Below are 6,000 nucleotides of genomic sequence, written 5' to 3' on the forward strand. Positions count from 1 at the left end.
GGCAACAATAGTCTTAGGACACAACTGGGCTCAGTTCAGTTGCAGAGGCAAATAATACTGAGCTGTTTTGAAACACCCCAGTAGGGGCTCCAGGACATGGGTCTATGCAGGACATGGGTCTTCTGGCCTCCTAACCAAGTGTAGATGTAACAGTCGTTGCAAAGCATCTCATCCAGGACAAAACATTTACACTGGACTATTGAATCAAACCAGACTCATACTGCACCCTAACCCAAAAAAGGAAGACTTTCTCCAGAAGTCCTGTCTTGCCAAAGTCTGGCTTCATCCCTTCAAAATCTATACTCTTAGATTTACTAATCCATATAAGTCTAGAAACTCAAATTGGACTCACAGGAGAATTTTGAGCACGACTGCAACAAATTTGGGTATATAAGGCAAAGTAGGATAACTGTGATAGCAAGCAGGAACCACCTAACCTAATAGGTAAGAAAGTTGTGAGTTTAAGTACCTTAAACTCATGTCACCTATTCCTGGAAGCTCAAGAGGTACCTATGTTATTAAAAAGGGCTGTAAAACCCTCAGGCCTCTCTAGAAGCAGGATACGAAGTCATTCCTTTCACAAGCTCCCGAGGAAAGGCGTCATGCAATTTTGAAGTTTCAGATGAGAGGGCAGGAGCATGCCCTCAAGCACCACTGAGCTATTAAAAAGCATCAGGAAAGCAACCTCAGAGGAAGTAGAAGTGGGTGGTAGGCTCTTTTCAGGTTGATAGACTGCCTCCCAACCACATCTCTGCACACCAGGGTAGTGCCCTAAACCACAGCCTGCTGTCTGTCCTAAGACTATTCCAGCATAAGTTATGAAATGGAAAAATATTTACTGTATGAATGAATGAAACACCTATAGAAACCAGATTTCCCTCACCTGAATGCCTTAATCACAGGGCAGGAGTCTAGGCCTCTGGCCTAAACACTGTTTTGTTTTTTTCTAAAGGTTGCAGGTGAAATAAAGGACAGCTTATGACACTGCATGTTTCACTCTCTTGGGAAGAGGGTGATGTGAGCTCAAGGTACTTAAAGCTGAAAAGGACAGAGAATAAAGTGTCACAATGAATACTGGATGCAACTACTGCACCATAAAACATGAAGAGAAGAGAGATTAACATAATTGCAAGTGCTTCTACTCAAGTTTGAGTAAATAGCTTACACTTATTTCTTAGCAAAACAAGCTTTTCTAATCCTGAGGGAACATTTCCATCTCTGGATGCTGAAGGCAGTTAGGCAGGAGAGAGATTCCACTCTCCAGAACAGTCTCAGTGGTAACAGCTATGGATGGGCACAGAACAGAAGCTCTTTTTCTTCACAGTAAGAAATGTAGAAAAGTGTGCTTTCAGACATGGATTTTAGACCATCAACCTCAGCTTTGAGACATCTAATTGTAAAATAGGCCACTCAAATAATTTATGAATTCAGGACGTAATACAGCAGAGAGAAAAATTTCCCCCCTTCCCCAAATCCCATAAATTATATATAAGAAAGCTTCTAACAACTATTTAAATTTTAAGTTAAACCTATGTGTATCAGAGAGTGTATACACATGCACATAATGACTTTAATTTAAAATGTCAGTTTAAGTCTACACATTCCCTTAAAAACACCAAACCACATCCACAATGTTTTTAAGTGTGCGAACTTGTACTCTGTCATCCCGAGATCATCACAGACAAATGGGATCAAACTCAAGATTTCAGTATGCTCCATGCCATATTCTAGACACGACAACACCTATGCTGAATGGATATTATGGATGCTCTTCACCAGGCCTGAGGAACACATGTTCAGAAATCACATTTATTAATCCAAGACTTGAACCAAACCAGACTAGCACTTATGATAGGCACACTTAACACTACAAGCTGCACTGCTACTGGATCCTTCAAAATTAATGTTTCACATGTTAAAAAGCATCATAAATTCCTTGCACAGATTTACTCAAAGATAAGACTAGGACTTATGCATTAGCTTCACCTTTTGCACTGCTGGTCATCCAAACCATGCTGTTAAAATCTGCCAACCTGTCTATGATGAAAGGCACTACAGAAGTACTGTCATGGACAGGAGGGGAAAAAAAAAAAGGTAATATGCACAAAGAAGTCCCCCAGATCACTTGTTTTCTATTTCTACTACTATGTTGTAGTCTTTTGACAAGTTTATAAATCAGACAAGAGTATTTTAGTTGTTAGCATGCCAAAGTAACCATTCTTGAGTTAAGGTAAGGCTGAGTGATGTTTAACTAAATCTCATGGTTGGTATCTTCATGTTGGCATCATTTCCAAACATTTTAAACCCACAATACTAAATAAAAATCTTTCAAGCACTTGTGTGTCAGTGCTGCACTGGGTCACACCAGTCCTGAAACGTTCTTGTCTTATACCTACTACTGTTATTTTTTCTGTAGAATCTACTACTGCTACCAGTTTAAATCAAGAACTTGTATTGAGCAGTATGTAAAGATAGAAAGTAAGCTGCATTTTTCATTTTAATTGGAATTTCCTCTAAGTAGAAGAATGGTAAATTCCTAGTACTTCATAACAATTAGGACCTGTACAGTTCAAATCATCGAGGTTGCTCTCATCATCATTCATACAAGTGCAGAGCAGCTTCTATTACAATTTTAATTTAAACAACAAAATTCAAATTTATGACTGCATTTTTTACAACTCTCAAACTGCCCCATATATTAAATATTTTAATTCATGCCTCTCAAACTGTTTTCTCTGATTTAGTGTTACTGTTTTGCATTCCTAGATAACATGAGTAGAAAGCACTGCTAAAAGAATGATTGATAATATTGAAATGGATCCAAATACATACTGAATTCAGTAGAGAGGAAACACTAAAAGGTTTGGCTGCTTCAAATTAACATAATATTAGCATCCATACACCCCTATCCACTGACATTATAGGTCCCAGTAAAATACCTTGTTTGTCTCCAGGGATTTTAACAGGAGACTTAATGATGTCTGGATCATATACATGGTTTGGATATAGAATAGCATTTTTCTGGTTTGTATAAAAAGTAAATCAAATGATTAAGTTCATGTGCTACTGCATGTAATATACATTTAGTGCTAAAGAATGCCAGTAATTCCACAGAAAACATTTTACAGTTTCTCCAAAAACTCTAATTAGAATGGCATTGAAGTAGATAAAAATATGATAAAGAGGTCTTACTTACAGTATCTGTACATCCACAAAATATTATTTCTGTTAAAATACAGGAATTAATATTCATCTAAATAACATCTAGTATTTAAGCTCGTTTTGTATATCACATAATGTGGAAATCTGCAACATACTGCACATGCAAATCCTCAATGTTTTTGTAAGGCTGACATACTGCTGAGGACAAGATATTTCAGCCTGACAAAACAGCATTAAAAATGATGTCATAAGGACAAGTTAAGCACACTAACAATGAATTATCTTCTCAGCACTGTAAAATTCACTAACAGACTCACTGTCATGGCAAAATGACATCTGACGACAGTAACTGCAATAGTACCCAAGATGATCACCATTTTTCCTTTCTGACTTAATCAACGGGTTTATTTATTCTAATTATTGGTATACACCGTCTTTTCAATCACTTGTGGTTTGTTTATTTTCAGTTTTTAATAAAGAGCAGAAGTTCATGGGGGAAAAAACAAAGCATCACTGCAAAAGCAGCACAGGAGGGTACTGAAAAAGTACAGAGCAGAGTGCAGTAAAATACTGCAGTCTTTGAGAAACCATAAAAGTAACTCAGAATTCCTTGCTTATACTTGCCATAGTTTACATCAAGTGGAACTTTAAAGACCAGCAGTTAAATGATACTACAGCAGTTTAAGCTGAAGAATAAAATTCTCAGAATTTTATACTTAGTTGCTGTTTTACGCTTTTTATAAACTTAAGTCAAACCTTCCATGATGTTCCCATAATCTGCAATTTAGTGTCATTAAATCACGTTTTAAAAATTTACCACAGAAAATAGGAGGACTTTACCATTAGTTTTTAATTTGTGCCTGGTGAGAAGGGGGAGTGGTGCTACTACAGAAGAATAGAAAGGAGATTTAAACATGAGCAATTTCAACATTTATTTTTTTAATTACTTAAAAGAGTACATTGCTGATGTAACAGTCTTCCTTACGTGTTACAGAAATATGAAAGTTACCATAACAGAGAAAAAGGAAATATCAGCTCAGTTCTTCCCTGTGTAATAGCAGTTGGGGTATTTTCGTAGAGCTGTGCTGAGCATGTGAAAATCTGCCCACAAGGCAGACAAACCTCATGTCACGACAGTATTTCATTCCAAATCTCCCCCCCCAAGAGTTCACTGCCTAAATAATTTAATTTTTTTTTTATGGCCTTGCAGATGGTCAAAACAGAAGAAGAAAAGCAAAGACATCTCTGTCCCCCTTAACCTACCCTTTCCCCAAACACGTATAAACTGACTTTAGAACTGGCAACAAAAACAGAGAGTGTAAAGATGGTCTGTATAGCAATTAGAGACCAGGAACAGGCTGGAAATCAACTCACATCTCTACCCTCGGCAAGTTATTAGCAGCAGCACTGAAAGCCTGTGCAGTTAAGAGCCTCGCTGTGATGCCAGTGAATTACGGATCCTTCGATTTTACACAGTGGCACAATGTATTACCGAGACCTTAGCAAAACAAACCCCAGATAAAAATAAATAAACAGTCTTGGAATCAATTTAGGAGAAAACTAATAATAGGAAGAATAGATGCAAGCGAGTTATTTGTTCGCTGTAACACCTCGCAACATGGACAGAGATTTAAACGAGATGAATGCAGCATTACAGAGCCTGTCTTTCATCTCCTGTCTAGGTATATCCCTCTGGAAACACCACGCTTATGGCACCCCGCATCCAGCAATCACCAGCAGCTGGAATAGAAAGTTTTCGGTATAACTAAACTTTGAACCTTAATCTCCCTTTGCCCCCATCCCCCGCCATGGCACTCAGTCCAGCCAGGCACAGCGACGCGCTGTCTGAACCACAGCCCGGGCCAGCGCGGAGCTCCGCTGCAGCGGGCACAGCCCGTCCCTGCGGCCGCGGCGGCTCCGGCATCCACCGGCCGGCAGCGAAAACCCGGAGACTTGCACCCACGAGAGCCCAGTGGCCGGGGAAGCGTCTCCCCGGCTGGGCGAGGCCAATCGGGAGCCTCCGCTCGGGCTCGCACCGCACCCGGTGCCTCTCCGAGAGGGGCTGGGAGCGATTCCCGCCCCCGGCGCTCACGGCCGCGGGGCCGCCGGCAGCGCTCCGGGGCCGGCGCTTCCCAGGCAACAGTTGGCTGTGTCCCCCCGGGTCCCCCCGCCCGCAGACCCCGCCGCGAGGGGCAGGGGCACCGCGGGGAGGGTGACCCGGCGCCGGGGAGCGGGCACAAAGGCGGAGGCTCAGAGGGCGAGGGGAGCGGGGCACCTCCGGGGCTGCAGCGCGCCGTCCCCGCCCCGCCGCGATGCGGGGGCGCCGAGAGAAGGAGCGGCAGAGGCGGCTCAGCCCCCATCTGGCGCAGCCCCTGGCCCCGCCGTGCCTCCCCGCTCTTACCTGGGCCGCCCGTCGCCGCTGGCCGCCGCAGGTACCCTCGTCCATCCCCCGCCGCTGCCTCCGAATCAGCCGCCGGCGCTGCAGCGCGGCCCAGCCCGCCCGGCCCAGCGCGACGCTGGCAGAGCCGCCCCGCCCCGCGGTGGCTGCGTGCGGCTCCCGCCGGCGCCCGCCCCGGGCGCGGCTCCCCCGGACCCGCCTCCCGCCGCCGCGGGGCGAGGCCCCCTCCGATGGCGATAGCAATGGGGATGGGGATAGCAATGGGGATGGGGATAGGAATGGGTTCCCCACCCTGTGCAGACCGTACGCGGGCACCCCCCGGCTCCCCAGCCGGCGGGTCGGGGCGCTGGGCTGTCCGCTCAGGAATCAGGGCCGGGGTGCGTGTGACTGTCACCCGCGCTGCGCCCCGCCCGGGGACATCGGCGCTGACCCAAACCCTC

At 44.6% G+C, this 6,000-nt stretch overlaps 1 protein-coding gene across 5 annotated transcripts in view; it reads right to left on the reverse strand.

The window, feature by feature from the left end:
• CYRIA (CYFIP related Rac1 interactor A) overlaps positions 1–5,696 on the reverse strand; it is a 55,945-nt gene extending 50,249 nt beyond the window's left edge. For 4 of the 5 annotated variants that reach the window (XM_014251486.2, XM_088053547.1, XM_005521846.3 and 1 more), the window contains exon 1: positions 5,564–5,696. The gene's annotated coding sequence lies outside the window, so the exon portion shown is untranslated. The remainder of the gene's footprint in view (positions 1–5,563) is intronic. The other variant, XM_088053548.1, reaches the window with a different exon arrangement.
• Positions 5,697–6,000: the final 304 nt, after the last annotated feature.

The sequence above is a fragment of the Pseudopodoces humilis genome, chromosome 3 (assembly GCF_049639895.1).
Source record: "Pseudopodoces humilis isolate 2021_Gansu_Grassland_sample_001 chromosome 3, ASM4963989v1, whole genome shotgun sequence".
NCBI classification, from domain to species: domain Eukaryota; kingdom Metazoa; phylum Chordata; class Aves; order Passeriformes; family Paridae; genus Pseudopodoces; species Pseudopodoces humilis.